A 22,413-nucleotide genomic window follows, 5' to 3' on the forward strand; every position below is an offset into this window, starting at 1 on the left:
CAACATCTTTCTGATAGGAAGGAGACCAGAATTGCATGCAATATTCCAACAGTGGCCAACCAATGTCCTGTACAGGCGCAACATGACCTCCCAACTCATGTACTCAATACTCTGACCAATAAAGGAAAGCAAACCAAACGCCCTCTTCTCAATCCTATTTACCTGCGGCTCCACTTTCAAGGAGCTATGAACCTGCACTTCAAGGTTTCTTTGTTCAGCAACACTCCCTAGGACCTTACCATTAAGTGTATAAGTCCTGCTAAGATTTGTTTTCCCAAAATGCAGCACCTCGCATTTATCTGAATTAAACTCCATCTGCCACTTCTCAGCCCATTGGATCCTCTTGTAATCTGAGGTAACCCTCCTTGCTGTCCACTACACCTCCAATTTTGGTGTCATCTGCAAACTTACTAACTGTACTTCTTATGCTCGCATCCAAAGCATTTATGTAAATGATAAACCAACACCGATTTCTGTGGCACTCCACTGGTCACAGGCCTCCAGTCTGAAAAACAACCCGCGGCCACCACCCTCTGTCTTCTACCTTTGAGCCAGTTCTGTATCGAAATGGCTAGTTCTTCCTGTATTCCGTGAGATCTAACCTTGCTAATCAGTCTCCCATGGGGAACCTTATCGAACGCCTTACTGAAGTCCATATAGATCACATCTACCGTTCTGCCCTCATCAATCCTCTTTGTTACTTCTTCAAAAACTCAATCAAGTTTGTGAGACATGATTTCCCACGCACAGGTCCATGTTGACTATTCCTAATCAGTCCTTGCCTTTCGAAATACATGTGTATCCTGTCCCTCAGGATTACCTCCAACACCTAGCCCACCACCGATGTCAGGCTCACTGGTCTATAGTTCCTTGGCTTGTCCTTACCACCCTTCTTAAACACTGGCACCACGTTAGCCACCCTCCAGTCTTCGGGCACCTCACCTGTAACTATCGATGATACAAATATCTCAGCAAGAGGCCTCGCAATCACTTCTCTGGCTTCCCACAGATTTCTCGGGTACACCAGATCAGGTCCTGGGGATTTATCCACCTTTAACCGTTTCAAGACATCCAGCACTTCCTCCTCTGTAATATGGACACCTTGCAAATGTCACCATCTATTTCCCTACAGTCTATATCTTCCATATCCTTTTCCACAATAAATACTGATGCAAAATTCTCATTTAGTAACTCCCACATTTTCTGCGGCTCCAAACAAAGATTGCCTTGCTGATCTTTTGACGGGCCCGATTCCCTCCCTAGTTACCCTTTCGTCCTTAATGTATTTGTAAAAACTCTTTGGATTCTCCTTAATTCTATTTGTCAAATCTATCTAATGTCCTCTTTTGCCCTCCTGATTCCCCTACTCCTACTTCCTTTATACTCTTCTAAGAATTCACTTGATCGATCCTGTCTATACTTTACATATGCTTCCTTCTTTTTCTTAACTAAATTTCTTTAGCCATCCAGCATTCCCTATACCAGCCTTTCCTTTCACCCTAACAGGAATATACTTTCTCTGTATTCTCGTTATTTCATTTATGAAGGCTTCCCATTTTCCAGCCGTCCCTTTACCTGTGAACATCTGCCCCCCAATCAGCTTTCGAAACCTTGGAGGTTCTGTAAACATTCCCCCTCTCCCAGTTTGCTGTATGAGATTAACCTCCCGAATGTTTTCTTCACTTATAAACTAAATCCTCGCTATAGTGGTTCACTTATTGCAGTTGTGGGTCTCTCCTCTCTCTGCTGCCAGTCTGCTTTCAGGGTAACCGTCCTCTTTGGGTGCTGTCAGGGCTTTTATCCTTCAATAGGTTACTGTCAGCATTCACAGAAATATTTAAATGTTGAAATAAAAATATCATCAGAACCAGCTAAAATCAATAGTTCAGTGCGTATAGGTTTACAAAAAAAGTTATTTGAGTTGAATTGATTTGAAATGGATCTATGTTATTTTAATTACTTAATTTTAGTTTTACACTGTAACACATTTTCCTAATTTACTCAGCAAATGGAGTAAAGTGGAATGCTCAAGCTTGAGCTGACTATACTAGGCAAGGGAAGTGGCACTGGAGACTGGCCATGTGCACTTGAAATCTTTCCCATTTCCTCTGCCACACTTCTCAACTGACACCCACAAACTTGTTGGTGAGTACCTGAAGCTTTGTTCCAGACCTGTGTCAAATTCAAGTGTCACATTATTTGTTCTTTAGACAAAAAAGTAGATTAATCCATGAGAATAATAAAACTAATAACTGTGGATGCTGGAGATCTGAAACTAAAACAAAGATTGTTGGAGAAACTCAGGTCTGGCAGCATTTGTTGGAAGAAAGTAGAGTTAACATTTCAAATTTAGTGACTATTCATCTGAACTTTGTGTTTTTGTTAATCTCTGAGGTCATAGTCTACAAATTGATTTTCATTATACAATCTATAATTCTATTTAAAAAGAATACTCTTTGCAGATGCTAGGAGAGCCATACCATTACGTAGCTCCTTTGAGGCTTGTATCAGTGTCAACCCACCCTTCCAGTTGTTTCCGTGCCTCATTGATACTCTTATACTAACTCCATAGTCAAAGTATTATATGCCTATCTGATTATTTGCCAACTCACGTGGCTTTAGTCTCTGGAACTTAGGACCAGCTGCAGGCCATTCAGCCTGTTGAGACAGCTTCACCATTCAATTAGGTGAAAGCTATAATTTATGTAACTTTCTTGTGCTATCTCTATTTTGTCGTTAGTGTCATAGAGTATGGAAACAGACCTTTCAGTCCAAATAGTCCACACTGACCATGTTCCCAAACTAGTCTCACCTGCTGTATTTGGCCCATGTCCCTCAAAACTTTCCTATTAATGTCCTTATCTAAATCTCTTTTAAATGTTGTAACTGGACCTGCATCCATCACTTTCGCTGGTAGTTCATTCCACACACTAACCACTGTGTAAAAAAAAAGTTCCCCCATGTCCTTTTAAAATCTTTCCGTTCTCATCTTAAAAATATGCCCACAAGTTTTGAACTCCCCCACCTTTGCTATTTATGTTATCTATGGCCCTTGTGATTTTGTAAACCTCTTTAAGGTCACCCCTCAACCTCATACGCTCCAGGGAAAAATGTACCAGCAGTACCAATCTCAACATCTGAAATTTCATTCTACAGGTTTATAAGAGCATGAGGGACATAGATAGGTTAAGTAGACAAGGTCTTTTCCCTGGGGTGGGGGAACAGTCCAGAACTAGAGGGCATATGTTTAGGGTGAGAGGGGAAAGATTTAAAAAGGGACTTAAGGGGCAACTTTTTCACAGAGGGTGGTGCATGCAGGGAATGAGCTGCCAGAGGAAGTGGTGTAGACTGGTACAATTACATTTAAAAGACATTTGGATGGGTATATGAAGAGGAAGAGTTTAGAGGGATATGTGCTGGCAAATGGGACTAGATTAATTTAGGGTATGAGGTTGGCATGGATGAGTTGAACCCAAGGGTCTGTTTCTGTGCTGTACATCTCTACGACTCTATCCAGTTTCCAGAAAATCAGCTTCTGCCTTGAACATGCTATGGAGAAAGATATGGAGGCTAGAGAACTCAGAAATAAACATTGATGTTTTGAAAGCAGTTCACATTACAGAAGAGGAAGTGCTGGAGGTCTTAGAAAATATCAAGGTGGATAAATCGCTAGGACCTGATCTAGTGTATCCCAGGATGCTGTGAGAAATTGGGGATGCATTTTTTTTAAGATTTAGATTTTATTGTCATGTGTATTCAAGTACAGAAGTAAAGGAGTACAGTGAAAAGTGTATAATGTCGCCATACAGTGCACCCTCTTAGGTACAATGTACCTACATTTTTCTGTATCTGGGTACCTAAGTAGTAAAAGAAACAAAGTTTAAAATATTAGGCATTACCTTCATAGAATAAGTAGAAAAATAAAGAAAAAGATAATATTTAAGATGTTCTTATAAACTAAGCTTTGTACCAAGGTACTTTGCACCTAAAATGGCACCGTGTGTTGGCGACGTTATACACTTTTCACTGTACTCCTCAATAGTCTTCGTCTTTGTGTTCCTTGGGGTCAACCTTCCATGATTGATGTTATGTCCCAAAAATATCACCTCTGTTTTCACGAATTCTGCTTCCTTTAAGTTTATTATCAGTTTTATTTTCTTAATCATTGAAAGAGCTCTGACAATTGCACCATGTGATCTTTCCATGACTTGCTAAAGATCAATACATCATCCAGATAGACTGCACAGTTTGTTAATCTGGCCACAACTGTTCATGAGTCTTTGGAATGTGGCAGCTGCTTTCTTCATTCCAAAGGGCATCACTTTGAATTGATGTAGCCCATTTGGGATTACAAACCCAGAGATTTATTTCACTTTGTGATAAAAGGTACCTGCCAATAACCATGCAGTAAGTCCAACTTTGTGATGTAACTGACTTGTCCAACTTTCTCTATACAGTCTTCCAATCTTCATATTGGGTATGTATCTGATTTTGTTATGGCATTGAACTTCCAATAGTCCACACAAAATCGTTAAGTTCCATCAGGTTTGGAAACTAACACGATAGGTGAACTGTATTTGCTCTGACTTGGTTCAATGATATCTTCATTGAGCATCCTTCTGGACCTGTGTGGTTTTGAAAGAATTAAGCCTGTAAAAAGGTGTTGTTTTATTGGAACAGCATTCCCTACTTTTACCTCATGCACAATAGCATTAGTCCTCCCAGTTTATTCCTGCAAACATCTTCATATTCCTCAAAAACCTTTCAATTGCGTTCTTTGCTCCTAGATCGATTACTAACCCATCTCACTCCTCAAGGACTTCCTCATTGTTTAAAGTATTTTGAGGCACATCAAACTCTACAACATCTGGATTTGATTCCTCTCTCTGTGGGGCAGTAACTAATACCTGCTTCTCTAGTTGCTTCTCTCTAATGAGGTTTCAACATATTCACATGACATAATCAAAACAGTTTTTTCCCATCTGGCATCTTTACCAGATAGCTTCCTGGACTCAACTTTTTCTCAATTTGATAGCAACCACTAAACCTAGCTTTGAAGGGATCTCCTACCAGTAGTAACATTGATATGTCATCCCCACAGGAAAATATCCAAAATTATGAGTTTTTATCTACCACCTGCATCATTCTATGCTGTTCATTCTTCAGGTGCTGTTTAGCTAATTCACCTACCCAATTTAATCTCTCCCTCACCTCAAATACATAATCCAAGTGTGACATCTCCAACGTCGGTTGTCAATTTCTCTTTAATTCATTTCAAATGGCCTCTTACTTCACGTCCGAATATTAACTCAAAAGGGAGTTAACTGAGTAGATTTATTTAGGGCATCTCCAATAGCAAACAATACAAATAAGACACCTTTAACCCAATCATTTGGGTAATCCTGACAGTATGCTCTCAACATCGTCTTCAGAGTCTGATGGCACCTTTTCAAAGTTCCCTGGGATTTTCAGGATAATACACCCTTGATTTAAAGTGCTGCATAGCTAAGCTATCCATGAGTTCCTTAGTAGCCTAGCAGTAAAATTAGACTCTTGGTCTAACTGAATCTCTCTGGGTAGCCCATACCACATCAAGAAAGCTATTAACTCCTGTACCACCCTTTTTGCCTTAATGCTCTGTACTGGAATTGCCTCCAGAAATCTGGTAGACATATTCATTATGGTTAGCAAGTACTGGTTCCCACTTTTAATTCTCAGGAGGGGTCTTACACAATAAATCATTACCAGTGTGAAAGGTTCTTTGAATGCGGGAATTGGCAACAAAGGTGCTAGTATTATTACTGCCTGTGTTTTACCTACCATTTGGCATGTATGACATGTATGGCAAAGGTTAACCACATCCTTGTGCTTCCAGGCCAATAGAAATGTTTTTGTACCCTAGCCGGAGTCTTCCTCACACCTAGGTGACCTCCTACTGGTAGTTCATGTGTTACCTGTAACACTTCCTGTCTGTATGCTACCGGCAACACAATTTGGTGCACCTTCGCCCATTTCTCCTCTGCAGTAACCTGCTGTGGTCTTCATTTTGTCTTAGGATTCTACCTTTAAGATAATAACCCTCAGGAATACATTCTGATTTATTTTCTGAGTATGCGTCAATAAATATATATATATTATTGTCTCATCTTTCTGTTGTAGGTCCATTAGCCTTTCAGGGCTAAACATTTCTGCTTGACCCTCTACCCCTTCAAGTTTTTCCTGCACCGTTACGTCAAACAAGGTATCAGCTAACTGAACCTCAACTCCTTCATCTTTCTCTTTAGTTTTTTGCTTCACGCTGTGACTTATGATAGTGGGATCTGGTTACTACACAGCCTGGAAAAATTCCAGGATATTTTTCTTTTAACTCCTCAGGTCTTCCTTGGGCTTCTCCACAACAATGGGTGTCACTCTCACCTTAGATCCTGCTAAACCATTCCCAAGAACAAACTGATACGCTGTCAATCACTCCCGCTGTTACTTTCCCAGTCTTGAGTTGGCATTCCAACCTGATCTTACAGAGGGGAATGCTAAATTTCTGTCCATCTATCCCACAAATCACCACTGTCTCGGGTAATAGTTCAGAAAGAGTGCAAATACATTCATCTCTTACTATTAGAGACTGGTTAGATCCTGTGTCTCTCAAAATTATAACTTCTTGCCCTTCTCCCCCTGTTCTTTCTGAATAAACTTTAACCACAGAGCTGAATTCTTTATCAAGATCAGGCACTAACTCCATACCCAGCCCCTGCCTGAGCTGTGCATCTTCCCTGCAGGTTCTAGACTTTTCTTGAGGTTTCCTTTACTTCTTCCACTAATGCCACTGGCTTAGCTTCATTTAGCATGTTTTTTCCTATAGTGTCTTTCTTTAAAAGACCAGCACTGTGGCTTTATGTGTCCCACTTTCTGGCAGTGAGAACACCTTATCATAGTGCCTTTCTTAAACCACTGGCACTGTAATTTTCTGTGTACCACTCCATTACCGTGAAAACACCTGAGGGGTTTCACCTCCTTTTCACCCTCTTGTGTTTCTTTTTTTAAACCTGTGGTAAACAATTAGCAGTGCTTTCTACTCTTTGTTTTGTAGTGTAGGAACTCCCCTTCTCCCAATTTCTATCCCTCACAGGATGAAATTCTTGCCGGAAGCTAAACTTTGTCTTATCTTCATCCATCATCTCTGCTGCTCCTCTCACTTCTTGAACTTTCTGCTCATCTACATGAATTCTTATCATCTCTGGAAATGAGTTTTAAAACTCTTCCAGCAGAATAATCTCTCAGAGCCTCATTGGTCTTATCTATTTTTAAGGCCCACACCCATCTATCAAAATGACTGTTTCATTTGTTTGAAGTCAACATAAGTCTGACCTTGTTCCTTCTTTATGTTTCTAAACTGCTGTCTAAAGCTTCTGTACTAATTCATAAGCACTCAAAAAAGCCTTTTTGACCTCTTCGTAATCTCTTGACCCCTCATCTGACAGCACTGAAGAAGGGCTTATGCCCGAAACGTCGATTCTCCTGTTCCCTGGATGCTGCCTGACCTGGTGCGCTTTTCCAGCAACACATTTCCAGCACTGTAAATACCTTACTAGCTCTGCCTACCAACTCTGAACTAACATTACTCGCAACTCCTCTGACCACTCCGTCTGCCTTGCCAATTTTTCAAATCAAATAAAAAAGGCTTCGACATCTTTTTCTTCAAAATGTGGCAGTATTTTAACATATCTGTATATATCATTACTTCTCTTTGCATCGCCATCCTGTTAATTGACTTTGCTAAGTTGCAACTTCTGAAGTTCAAATTCTCCTTCTCTCTCTCCCATTCTTCTTCTCTCTTTGCTCAGCTAAGAACCTTCTTTGTCTTTCTTTTTCCTCTCTCTTTTTTGTTTATCTTCTAACTCCATTTTCCTCAAATGTAATTTAAGTTTTTCTAACCCTACTGCACTTGTCTGTTTCTCTGACACACGTGTTTAAATAACTCCCTTACAATGTCAGCTTTATTTTTGTCCTTGGTTAAGCCCAATTCTAACCTCATTGCTAATTTTTAAAGTAAGGTCTTTTTCTTTCCTTCTAAACTTTCTTGGCAAATTTGGGAATCATCTTCAAATCCAAACCTCTTCAGCAATTTTTAGAGCCATTCCTCTCACTTTTAATTTAACTAACCACAAGTACCCAAAATTAAACAAATTGTCTCACCTATGTTTTGTTTAAAGATCGAAGACATTAATCGGCAAGTGTTTAAATCTGCTGGGATCTTTCGTACATCAAATCTGTCCAAATCTCAGATTGGATCTATCTAAACTTGTCCAAATCATGGACCCGAGCCCCCAGACTGTTAAGACACAGCAGTAAACCCTTCTGCTAATTAAACCAAATACCTAGAAAAGCCCACCTCACCTTGTAATCTGTTAAAGTATGAGTGTCAAGTGACAGAGAACTACCCAAATTCCACCATTTAAAGAACTAAAAAAAAGTTATTCTTTAACTCCAAAAGTGAATATTAAACGACTACTATTTACAACTTTAAGCCTCCTTTCTCTTAAAGGTTTGTTATCTACCTCCTACTATATAACAATATGCTGATCCAATAAAGCCCCTATTAAATGTACAGCAAATCAATTTTCAAAACCAGACAGCAGCTGTCACATCCGGTGTTGATCCTCTTCTATTTGTAGATCTCCCTGGATCGCCTTTGGACTTCTGTTGCAAAGATGTTTCATGTGAAAAAGGTACCTTTAATAGCGAATGTTTTTGAATTGCAGTCTTTAAATGGCAGAAAGTGCTCTTTCTCTGGCTAACTGTTCAAAATGCCAGTTTTTTATATCCCAAACATCGGACCATCTCATTGGTTTGATGGTGTCAAAACAGCAAAATTCAAATTAAATTGGGTTTTATTATTTTGGGGCATAATTTAACCTGATTGGTTAAATTTGAGCTGCTGTGGAAACAACTCATGTTACAGCCCAAATGTTACATCTCAAATTGTCCAGTACACTTTGTGCTTGCCAGTCAGTCACATGCCCAGTGCTTGCCACTTTTTCAGCTTTCACTCTCTCAAAGATACAGTACATGCCTTCAACTTCATAACACTGCCCAGGGAACCCCACAGGCCAGGCCGACAGGACATCTCGTCAGGTCCATGCTGAGGCTTGAAACGAAGAAAAGAAGAAAATAGAACACCAAGAGAGAAAAAAAAACTAGAAACAAGAGAATTACATGATTTGTTGTTTTGAAAATCTATTAGATGTATTAATAATGCAGAGGAATTCATTAAAATGAATATGCTCTTGAAAAGTAGATAGACTCTTACCAGTCTCGCAAACAATCCAATGCTTTTCAATTGATAAAGATTCAAAATGTAGCGAAAAATGTTACAAACATGTACTGTCAGCCTGTTGTAAAGACAGTTGTTTTAATTTTTCTGTTTTTGTTTGTGGCCGAAATAGGAAAGCAACCATTCTAAAAAACCAAGAGTTGTCAAGGGATTGCTTCATTTTTTGAAAACAACATTGTAAGTTTTCGGAGTAGTGAATGGTTTGCAGATGAGTTGGCACCAAGGGGTGTGCACAAATGGAGATTCATCTGGTAACAAGGCTCTCTGCACTAGTGACCAGTTATTGATGACAAAGTTCTTTTCTGCCTGCCAACATCTGTATTTGGCTTCAATATAGTATGCTTACCTTTCTTGGAGGGGATAATGAGTATAAGACCTGGCAGGTCATGTTAAAATTGTACAAGACTTTGGTTCGGCCGTATTTAGAATATGGTGTACACTTCTGGTCGCCACATTACCAAAAGGATGTGGGCGCTTTGGAGAGGGTGCAGAGAAGGTTTGCGAGGATGTTGCCTAGTATGGAAGGTGCTAGCAATGAAGAGAGGTTGAGTAGGTTAGGATTGTTTTCATTAGAAAAAAGGAGATTGAGGGGGGAACCGGATTGAGATCTGCAAAATCATGAAGGGTATAGACTGGGTGGATAGAGATTAGCTTTTTCCCAGGGTGAGGGATTCAAATGACGAGAAGTCACGCATTCAAAGTGAGAGGTGAAAGGTTTAAGGGGATACACATGGAAAGTACTTTACATAGAGGGTGGTAGATGCCTGGAACGCATTGGTAACCGAGGTAGTAGAGGCAGGCATGGTAGATTCATTTAAGGTGTGTCTGGACAGATTGCAAGTATGTAAGGAGCAGAGGACTACAGATCCTAAGGAATTGGGTGATAGGTTTAGACAATGGATTTGGATCGGCTCAGGCTTGGAGGGCCGAAGGGCCTATTCCTGGGCTGTAAATTTTCTTTGTTCTTTGTTCAGATAGCTGAAGAGCTTGGCGCTGGGAACAAGATAGGGTGAAGCCATCAGATCTCTGGAAACTCAGGAGCTGTCTCTGTGCTCTGGAGAAGAAACAATGCTGTGGAAGAAAGGCAGTTTACTTTTCCTTCGGAAGTTGGTGTAACTAGTGACTTTTAATAAGTCAGGAATCTTTATATATGTGAACTAGCCACTTTGTGCCTCTTACAAATAAAACGAAAGCATTTAGAGAAGGGAGTCAAGAAACAGCATTCTGATCAGCTCAAGAATGATCTTATCAAATTTTATTCCATTGTGGGACTTGGGCGTCACTGGCTGGCCAGCATTGATACCCATCCCTATTTGCCCTTGAGAAGGTGGTGGTGAGCTGCCTTCTTGAATCGCTGCAGTCCACTTCCTGTGGGTTGACACACAATGCCGATAGGGAAGGAATTCCAGGATTTTGACCCAATGACTGTGAAGGAACGGCAGCATATTTCCAAGTCAGGGTGGTGAGTGGCTTGGAGGTGAACTCCTGCAAACAGGGACCACTAAACTGCCAGCACAATGTCCCCCTTTAATAACCATATTTTCCTTCCTGTCTGTGTCTGTCTCAAGTGTGTAGAGAGGGAATTTAAGGGTGTTACAGTTTTAACGAGTAACGTTATATATTGACCGTTCTTAATCAATTATCTGTACTTAGAATTTATTCATTTGTAATAAGTAGTAATTCTCGTTATATACAGAAATCTGATCCCTGCTTTCTGTCAAAAAAGATAGGTAATTAAAGAATTCTGTGCATTTTTAACTTTTATGAGGAGTCTGGGAACAGTAGGCCTCAATCTTTGGCTATCTTTGGGATGCAATTAATAGGATGATATTAATCATTAGGATGTGTTACTACACATCTAAGCAGTCACAAATTTCGGTGGTGCCTTATTACTTCAAGTGAAGATAGAGTCATACAGCACGGAAACTGACCCTTTGGTCCAATTCATCCATGCTGACCAAATTTCCTAAGCAAAACTAGTCTCATTTGCCCGGAAGGTTTGCATTTGGGACGGGTGACCATATCTCTCTAAACCTTTCCTACTCATATCTATCCAAATGTCTTTTAAATGTTAAAATCGATAAACTTAGTAAATTTATAGCAAAATGAAAAACGACGTTCCCATATATGACTGATGTTTCAGGCAGTCAGGAGATGATTGGAAGTGCTGTCAATAAGATGATCAACACCCTTAAGAATACACTCAAATTGGACCCATGGTAGTCAATCTGAGACTGTTCATGCATTCACAATGAGAAAGTCTATAGCCTTAAAACTTGTCCTTAAACATTTAAGACTCAGTTATAGAACATGTTTGCTGCACAGTAGAAAATGAACAGGACAGGAAGGGAGACGTCAGATCACACAAGGAGAATGTCAGGATGTGCAGAAGATAAAAACATCCGTTTTCTCCAAGTGATAACAGGATGCTCTAAGGCAATTAAGAACCTTTAAGAGCAATAGAGTGAGAGAACGTGAGCGCGAGCTATGGATTGAATGTTTTAAATTTGCTGTCTCTCTAACTAGTCAGATCTTAAGTCTTATTTAAATTTGAATCGCAACCCTGAAAGAAAGCATGTTTAATTTGAGACTAATAAATAATTTAAAATTTAACCTTACAGTAACATTTCAACCTCAGGTACAGACTAAATCTCTTAAGATAAAAAGCAAGAGTCTGCTCTTAGCTTAAAAATTATTCTAAATTTAACATCGAAGAGACAATCTGTGAGAGTGAAACTGGAAAATAGGAGCTTCACATAAAGGTCGGACTCGAGACCCGTGGGCCCACAAGGTCAGGTTATATCTTAATTGCTCTCTGTCTGCATCTTTGTGTGCTGCTTCCTCCACTTCACTCTCGGTACCCTGATGGAACCCTAAATGAGATTGCATTATGGGACTTCATGATGATTTTGAGTAACCATCGCTGATTACTAAGTGCAAACTCTGTAAAAGGTAATATTGATGAAGCTTTAACTTGCTGTTCTTACAGATCACGACTGCCCCACTGTCATTTCTAACTAGTCAGATCTTAAGTCTTATTTGAATCGCAACCCTGAAAGAAAGCATGTTTAATTTGAGACTAACAAATAATTTAAAATTAACCTCATGGTAACATTTCAGCCTTAGGTACAGAATGATTCTCTTCTTAAGATTAAAAGCAGGAGACTGCTCCTAGCTTAAAAATTATTCTAAGCTTAACAATCTGTCAGGAAGCCATTTTATGGTCAAAGCTTGCCCTCCTCGCTAAGAAGACAATTTGTAAAACAATGATATCTAACATGCGAATTGTGCAAGGTTATGTAATGACCTCTCCCACTTAGTTTAGACTGGTACTTCTTTATAATAGGAACTTATCTTGCCAACAGGCACCTGCTTGACTGGATCTGTTTTTCACACCTGATGTATGGCTAAGGGCCTGTAGGAGTGATCAGTTAAGTGCACACAGATCTGTCAATTAACATCTCTGCTTTACAAATTATTGCCTTTCTACTGTTGTTTGTATAATTAAGAACATGCAGTGTTTTTGTAAAGTTTTGTATAAAAGAAGCCTGTTTGTGACAGGAAAGAGTAGCTTACGAGGGCTTTTAAAGGAGGAGCTGGTACCCCCACTCTCCTTGGTTTTAGATCCTTAGCTAGCCTAGCTTCTAGATATCAGTGTTATGTCGCAATAGTGATGCTATTGGTAAATAAAGGGGAAGATTAAAATTAAATTAAACTGTAAAAGGATTTTATTCCAGACTACCAAAGAGTACAATCTCCAGGATGAACCAAGAGAGGCTCTCAAGTCTGAGTGCACAAGAGATTTCCTGGGCCGTCTCAAATCTGTACTTTAACAATTTGACACTGCTTGCAGGGCTCCAACAAGGTTTACATGTGAGTGAAACTGGAAAAGAGGAGCCTCACCTAAAAGGTCAGACTCAAGACCAATGGGTCCACAAGGTAAGGTTATACCTTGATTGCTCTCTGTCCACATCTTTGTGTGCTACTTCTCCTATTTCACTCCCACAGTACCCTGACGGAACTCTAAATGAGATTGTTTAATAGGTACTAAAAACAGAAGCTTGTGGGGTGGGAGTCCCCTGTAGAGCAGTAGTTTTGGGAAGGTTTAATGTAAATAGGATAAATATAGGTGCAACCCCAGATAAGATGGAGGACAAATGTCCCCTAACAGAAATGATAAGTCTGTATCCTAACTTTGAGAAACAATTAAGGAGAATATAAACTGCAGCTGCCCAACAGAATAAGGATTGGCCTCTAGGAAGCAATCATGATTTAAATCTACTCATTAAAGTTGAACAAGGGATTTGGGAAAAAAGGAAAGTAAGATGAAAGAAGCCATATCAGCGTGGAAAAAGGTAGCTAGAGAAAAATGGGAAAAATCCATGCAATCATCATGGAGACAAAGTTGTACTTTAACAGCAAGTCAACTGGAGATTAATTCTGTGACAAATAACTCACTTTCCAAAACCATCTGCAAGGCACAAATCAAGAGTGTGATGGAATACTTTCCACTAGCCTGAATGATTGCAGCTCCAACAACACTCAATAAACTTGACACCATCAGTGCTGGTTTGTCCTAAAGCAGCTCAACTGATTGCCATCATGTCTACAAACATCCACTCCCTGCACCGGTTGACCCTCAGTAATAGCAGTGTGTAACATTTACAAGGTGCACTGCAGAAATTCACAAATTTAGATACCACCTTCCAAACTCAAGACCACCACCATTGAGAAGGACGAGGAGAATATTTGGAAAGAGAGAAGATATGTGAACACCACCACTCGCATGTCCCACTCCAAGCCATTCCTTCATAGCCACTGGCACATAGAGTGCGGCCGTTCAACAAGGCAGTGAAAGGTGGGCAATCATTCGCTGGGCTAACACTTCGAGATTTTCCGAGCTTCTCCATCACCACTGCAGGTACACTCCTTGAATTACATGAATCCCACATACGCGAACTCTCTTTCCCCACTCCGCCGTCCGTTAGAACACAGATTTAAATCCGAACAGCCAGGGCCAAACACACATGCGCGGGAGCGGGTGCCGCTGGGCATGCGCAGCAGAAACACACAAAATTCGCTTTGGACCGGCCGAAACGTTGTCACTGATCCCGCTGTGAAGAGTAACAGTGTCGGGAATGTGAAGTATTTCTTCTTGTTTGAAGTAAACCAGTCAGATGATAGTTTGGTTTCGGTTTGGCAGTCGGGGAATGCTTCCAGTTACTGCTGGATGAAAATTATTTTATTGTTTGAACCGCGTCAGTGCAGTTGAACAATTGGATTCTGTTCCAGTTTTATTGACGTAACGTCGACCCCGGGTTCTGTACATGGCTACTGTTCACAACTCCTACTAGACACCTTTTGTAAGTACTTAATTCGCTGTCATTCTCCGTGCAATTCCATGCACTTCAAACTTCCCCTAATGTTACACGTTTTTTCTTTATTATTCGTGGTGCACTTGGATCCCACGCGCCAAACAAGAACCTAATTTCCTTAATCGCCAAGCCTTCTCTGGAAGTTGGATCCAACATTTATTTATGGCAAATGAATGGATTTTAAGTTATCATCATTTTTCGAAAGATGTCAAAAGGTTTCGGCCCTTCGATAATCTGTGCAAGATGCAAGGATGTATGTATGTCTGCGTATTGACTTAAAGAAGGAAACTGATTCTCCTGTTTTACAGCATTGTTGACATTGTTTCAAATTACCGAGATTTCTTCAGTAACTTTCTTTCGCAAGATGACGGATAGTCAGCTGCGGATGTGGTGTCTATGACTGAACCTGTGAGAAATTCCAGGAAAAGCTCAGCAGAACTCTGTTCTGGGGAAGGGCGCCCGGCCCTGAAACGTTAACTCTTAATTTCTCTCCACAGATGCTGCCAGACCTCCTGAGCTTTTCCAGTAATTTCTGTTTTCGTTTCTCACAGATTAGTCTCTTTTATTTTTTGTTTTTGGTTCTGATCTCCAGCATCCGCAGTTCTTTCGGTTTTTAATTTCTTTTGGAAAGGTTAATTGGCATTGTTGTAGGTTGTTGTATTCGGTATTGTCACGTTTTGTCAAACCACAGTGTTTTTTAATCGTTAAGGTGATGGACTCCGGTTATCATAGCCAATGTCACCACTTTTTTAAAATTTTCGACATCAGCTTGTGCTTCCTAGGTGAGAGAAGAAATGTTTCAGGCTTTCATGTCATTTGTTACAATGCACGGAATCCTGCTGATTTATTAGTGGTTTCGTTCTGATTATACTTGGATATATAACCGTCAGGCAATTCTTAGTTACTATGATTCAGAATTGATGCTAGTAGGACAATAACAGAGCCTTGAAATAACTGAGTAAGTCAAGTTCTACTTATTGACTGCTGTTTTTGTTATGGCAGAGCAGTCACAGCAGAGAAATAGGCCATTTGAACTGTTGCCTGTGCTAGTTGTCTGTAAAGACAGTCTGACTTGTCTCACTGTTTTGTAAAGGATCATCAAAACTTGTAATCTTATCATTTATACCTATATTTAGAAATCAAATGATCCTGAATGCCTTTTAACCTACACACTCAGGTGCCTCTGTTCCTTTAATGTGTTCTTTTAGCTTTTCTTGCCTTTTCTGTCTCTGTGCCAAAATAAACCACTTCTCTCACTTATATGACAAGTTTTGTCTGTCATGTGCTTGCCCATTTTATGAGCTGCTTATATCTTTTGAAAGTCCATAATCCTCCTCCCTGTTAAGTATATTTCTGAGTTTGTGTCATCTAAAATATTAACATTGTGCCTTGTAAACCAAAATTCAAGTCAATAATAAACATCAGGAAGAACTGCATACTGACCCACATGAATCTCACCACATCCCATTTGGAAAATGCATTCAGCACGACTGTTTCCTGACCTTAAGTTTTGCATTTGCTGTCTCATTATTTTAATTCAACTTTGCTGACTTGTTTACATTGTGACATTTTAGAAAATGCCTTTTAGAAGTTTTTGTACACCACTTCCTTCATCCAGTTCTTGTTATCTCAAAACAAAAAAAAATCAAGTTGGTCAGGACTTTTTTTTCCACTAGTGTAGAAAGTTGAGAGGCAATCTTATAGAAGTTTAAGAAATTGAGAGAGGTATTGGTAGGGTGAATTGTGGTGTCTTTTCCTAGGATGAGGGCATTCAAAACTAGGGGGCATATTTTTAGATTGAGATGAGAGATATTTAACAAAGACATTAGGAGCAAATGTTTTACAAAGAGGGAGTGGTTTGCCTGTGGAATGAACTTCCTGGGGAAGTGGTGGATCTGGACACAATTGCAACATTTAAAAGACATTTGGATAAGTTCATGAGTAGGAAAGGTTTGAGGGATATGGGCCAAATGCAGGGAGATGGGGCTAGTTTAGTTTAGGAACATGATCATTGTGGACTAGTTGGACTGAAGGGTCTGTTTCCATGCTGGATGACTTTTTAAACTGAGAATAAAAACAACAATGCTGGAAAACAACTGATCTGGCAGCAGCTGTGGAAAGAGAAAAGCAGAGTTCAGATTTTAGGTCTCCAATTTTCCTTCAATAGTTAAATTTAAGTTGTCTTTAACATATTTATGCTGGCTTTCTTTAATTATTCCACATCTTTCTGTATGATGATTTTGTTCAGATTATTGTATCTAAAAGCTTTCCCAACACAAGTTAAACTGACTAGCGAGTAGTTGCTAGGTTTATATTTATACCCCTTTTTAAACCAAGAGTGTAACATTAACAATTCAACTTTATTTTATTTGTGGGGATTGCTAACTAGACCAGCATTTATTGCACATCACTAATTGCCAGAGAGAAGTGCTGAAAGTACCTTGTATTGCTGTAGCCCTTGTGTAGGTAAATTGTTATAATGTTGTTAGGAAGTGAGTTACAGAATTTGACCCAAGGAATAGAGATATACTGTAACTCAAAGTCAGGATGTTAAGTGGCTCAGAATGGAACTTGTAGGTTGCTTTGTTTCCCTGTAGCTGCTGCATCATTTGTCCCTGCCCTCTGGCATCACCTTTTGTATCCAAAGGTTACAGATCTCCACACTTCCCACTCTTGCTTATTTTAGCATCTAATCTGAACTAGAGTAGTTTTAAGTACAACTGGTCTTTTCTGTATCTACTCCTTATGGCAACATGAGCACAACAGAGAATGCTGGAACTTTGACATAAAAACAGAAAATACTGAAATTACTCAGCTTCAGTAGAGAAGTTGAATTAACATTTCAGATCTGTGATCTGTCTACTCGTTTGTATTATTAATCTGACATTGTAATAAAACACCCTTTCTCAGTTTTGTCTTACTCTTGTTCTCTTTTGTTATCCATTGAGCTCTTGTTTAGTTCCCTTCCCTTTTTCTTGTGGGAATGTACACAGTCTGCACTTGAACTAAACTCTCTCGAAAGGCATTGTCCAATGTATGGTTTGCAAGTCAAATCTTTGATTCCAGTTTATCTGCCAGATCTATGTCCCTAATCTGAAATTTTCCCTTTTAATCATTCATTGCCCTTTTCCTAATCTAAAATTTAAGATCCTGTGATCACTGTTACTTGAATGTTCCTATACTGGAGGTATCTCCATTTGACCCACTTTTCCCAACACCAAACTAGCAAAACTAATTTCCTTGTTGGACAGAAATATACGTTCCATAAAGTTCTCCTTAGTTTGCTTCATAAATTGTTGCTCCTCTCAGCTGCACATTATTAACCCAGTCTGTATTAAGATAATTCAAGTCAGACATTAGTGAGGTCACTTTTGAAGAACTTTTGGATTTGAGTTATAAGCAGAGGTTGGATAGGCTGCACCTTCTTTCACCGCAACATAGGAGGTTGAGGGGTGACCTTATAAAGATTTACAAAATTATGAGGGGTATAGGTAAAGTGAATGGCAGGGGTCTTTTGCCAAGGGTGGCATTTCAAGACTACAGGGAATATTTGAGAGGGGAGAAATATTGAGAGGCAGTGTTTTTGAGAGTGGTTTGTGTGGAAAGAACTTCCAGAGGAAGTGGTGGATGTGGGTATAGTTCCAATGTTTAAGACATTTGGATAAGCACATGAATAAGTAGTGTTTGGAAGGATATGGGCCAAGTGCATGCAGGTGGGACTAGTTTAGGTTGGGATTATGGACAGTAAGCACTGGTTAGATTTTAGATTTAGGTTTTATTGTCACATATACTCAAGTATGAGCTCCAAAAGAAGTGTACTGTTGTCACCACACATTCTTAGGTACAGTATCTAGGTACATACTCTTAATTGCAGAAGTGGAAAAAGAAAGAAATAAGTTTAAAAAGTTTAGTACTACAGTCTTAGTATAAAAGCAGAAAAATAAAGTTTATAAGCCAAACATTAAATGCTGGGTCAAGACCCACAAACATTGAAAGACGTCTTTGCTCTTGTACTCTAATCCCTTTCTAACAAAAACTGACAAGTCTTCAAGATTGCTTGCAAGTTCTGCATTTTATTTTTTGTTTCATGTACAAGGATGTCCAGTTCCACTGAATGCAAACTTTGCATATTCAAAACAAATCTACTTTCAATGTTTCCTGCCAAATTTGATAACTTCATACTTTGGCACATTGGATAATATGACAAATGTAATACACTCAGTTGATCTGTTGATACTTTACCTTTCTCCTTATTTTGAATCAGAGTCCTAAAGATGTAGCTAAAGACAGAAGCAGATCCTTCGGTCCAACTCGTCCAGCCGACCAGAATATTCCAACCCAATCTTGTCCAACCTGCCAACACCTGGCCCATGTCCCTCCATACCCTCCCTATTCATATACACATTCAAATGCCTTGTAAATGTTGCAATTGTACTAGCCTCCACCTAGTAGCTCCGTTAATAGCTCATTTCATACATATACCACTCTCTGCATGAAAGAGTTGCCCTTTCTCCTTTACATCTTTCCCCTCTCACCCTAAGCTTATTCCCTCTCATTCTGGACTCCCCCAACCCCAGGGAAGAGATGCCCCTCATAATTTTATAAAACTTCTATAAAGGTCACCTATCAGCCTCTGATGATCCAGGGAATACAGTCCCAGCCTATTCAACCTCTCCCTATAGCTCAAATCCTCCAATCCTGGCAACATCCTTGTAAATCTTTTCTGAACCCTTTCAAGTTTCACAACATCTTTCCGATAGGAAGGAGACCAGAATTGCATGCAACATTCCAACAGTGATCTAACCAACATCCTGTATATCTACAACATGACCTCCCAACTCATGTACTTAATACTCTGACTGATAAATGAAAGCATACCAAACACCACCTTCACTATCTTATCTACCTGCAACTCTACTTTCAAGGAGCTGTGAAACTGCAGTCCAAGGTCTCTTTGTACAACAACACTCCCTAAGACCTTACCATTAAGTATAAGTCCTGCTAAGATTTGTTTTCCCAAAATGCAGCACCTCGCATTTATCTGAATTAAACTCCATCTGCCACTTCTCAGCCCATTGGCCCATCTGATCAAGATCTTGTTGTAATCTGAGATAACCTTCTTTGCAAACTTGAATAGGTTAAACTCAGACCTCTCATTTAAGTCATTGGTAAAGATTGTATATAGTTTGGGCCTAATTCATGATCTTTGTGGTATTTAATTGGTTGCAGCCTGCCAATATGAAATGCCTTTTTTATCCCTTCACTTTTCAGTCTAATAGCTAATCCTTAATTGATTTAATGTATTTTCCTATCCCGGAGTACAGTCTAAATATTTGTTCCCTCTTAATTATCTTTTTAATTATATCTTCAGAAAACTCTTAACAGATTTGTCAAATGATCTTTCCCTTTCAGAAATCCATGTTGACTGTGCTTAAACATATAATGATTTTCTGAGACTTTTCAATTATCATATTATAAATCTGTGGAAGTTCAAAAGATCATCTGTGATGTCAGGGAAGGGGAGGAATATTCACATTGGGATTGAAAATTGCACCAACATTATCCATAGTAGAGTATTGTACAGTTTTTCTCGTGATGCATGCTTTCTTTTAGTCTAGCTATGACACTTGCTGTGACAAAAAGAGGGAGAGTGATGCATGATGCATGATCTCTGGATTCTGTCAATTTCAAATGAAGTTGTAAGTTGATTTATTTAGAGTCATAGAGTCATAGAAATGAACAGCATGGAAACAGACCCTTCAGTCCAACCTGTCCATGCCAACCAGATATCTCAAACCAATCTAGCCCCACCTGCCAGCACCCGGCCCATATCCCTCCAAACCTTTCCTATTCATATAGCCATCCAAATGCCTCTTGTTATCCATTGAGCTCTTGTTTAGTTCCCTTCCCTTTTTCTTGTGGGAATGTACACAGTCTGCCGCCCACAAATGCCTCTTAAATGTTGCAATTGTACCAGCCTCCACCACTTCCTGTGGCAGCTCATTCCATACACCTACCACCCTCTGTGTGAAAACGTTGCTGTGTAAGTCTCTTTTATATCTTTCCCTGTCACCCGAAACCTATGCCCTCTAGTTCTGGCCTCCCCGACCCCAGTAAAAAGACTTTGCCTATTTACCCTATCCATACCCCTCATAATTTTGTAAACCTCTATAGGGTCACCCCTCAGCCTCCGCTGCAGGGAAAACAGCCCCAGCCTGTTCAGCCTCTCCCTATAGCTCCAATCCTCCAACCCTGGCAACATCCTTGTAAATCTTTTCTGAACCCTTTCAAGTTTCACAACATCTTTCTGATAGGAAGGAGACCAGAATTGCATGCAATATTCCAACGATGGCCTAACCAATGTCCTGTACAGGCGCAACATGACCTCCCAACTCCTGTACTCAATACTCTGACCAATAAAGGAAAGCATACCAAATACCTCCTTCACTATTCTATCTACCCGTGACTCCACTTTCAAGGGGCTATGAACCTGCACTTCAAGGTTTCTTTGTTCAGCAACACTCCCTAGGACCTTACCATTAAGTGTATAAGTCCTGCTAAGATTTGCTTTCCCAAAATGCAGCACATTGCATTTATCTGAATTAAACTCCATCTGTCACTTAGTCCATTGGCCCAACTGACCAAGAACCTGTTGTAATCTGAGGTAACCCTTTTCACTGTCGACTACACCTCTAATTTTGGTGTCATTTGCAAACTTACTAACTATACCTCTTATGCTCGCATCCAAATCATTTATGTAAATTGCAAAATGTAGAGGACCCAGCACCGATCCTTGTGGCACTCCACTGGTCACAGGTCTCCAGTCTGAAAAACAACCCTCCACCACCACCGTCTGTCTTCTACCTTTGAGCCAGTTCTGTATCCAAGTGGCTAGTTCTCCCTGTATTCCATGAGATCTAACCTTGCTAATCAGTCTCCCATGGGGAACCTTGTTGAACGCCTTACTGAAGTCCATATAGATCACATCTACCGCTCTGCCCTCATCAATCCTCTTTGTTACTTCAAAAAACTCAATCAAGTTTGTGAGACATGCACAGAACCATGCTGACTATTCCTAATCAGTCCTTGCCTTTCGAAATACATGTGCATCCTGTCCCTCAGGATTACCTCCAACACCTAGCCCACCACCGACGTCAGGCTCACTTGTCTCTAGTTCCCTGGCACCATGTTAGCCAACCTCCAGTCTTCGGGCACCACACCTGTGACTATCGATGATACAAATATCTCGGCAAGAGGCCTCGCAATCACTTCTCTAGCTTCCCACAGAGTTCTCGGGTACACCCGATCATGTCCTGGTGATTTATCCACCTTTAATCATTTCAAGACATCCAGCACTTCCTCCTCTGTAATATGGACACTTTGCAAGATGTCACCATCTATTTCCCTACAGTCTATATCTTCCATATCCTTTTCCTCAGTAAATACTGATGCACAATATTCATTTAGTATCGCCCCCATTTTCTACGGCTCCACACAAAGGCCGCATTGCCGATCTTTGAGGGTCCCTATTCTGTCCCTAGTTACCCTTTTCTCCTTAATGTATTTGTAAAAACTCTTTGGATTCTCCTTAATTCTATTTGCCAATTCTATCTCATGTCCCTTTTTGCCCTCCTGATTCCCCTCTTAAATATACTCCTACTTCCTATATACTCTTCTAAGGATTCACTCAATCTATCCTGTCTATAC

General features: G+C 39.9%; 1 protein-coding gene across 2 annotated transcripts in view; it reads left to right on the forward strand.

Moving 5' to 3' along the window:
• The first annotated feature begins 13,124 nt into the window (after positions 1-13,124).
• LOC122548891 (DENN domain-containing protein 3-like) overlaps positions 13,125-22,413 on the forward strand; it is a 77,650-nt gene continuing 68,361 nt past the window's right edge. Inside the window, exon 1 of one of the 2 annotated variants that reach the window (XM_043687818.1) lies at positions 13,125-14,959. The gene's annotated coding sequence lies outside the window, so the exon portion shown is untranslated. The remainder of the gene's footprint in view (positions 14,960-22,413) is intronic. The other variant, XM_043687817.1, reaches the window with a different exon arrangement.

This window comes from Chiloscyllium plagiosum, chromosome 4, assembly GCF_004010195.1.
Source record: "Chiloscyllium plagiosum isolate BGI_BamShark_2017 chromosome 4, ASM401019v2, whole genome shotgun sequence".
Lineage (NCBI taxonomy): Eukaryota > Metazoa > Chordata > Chondrichthyes > Orectolobiformes > Hemiscylliidae > Chiloscyllium > Chiloscyllium plagiosum.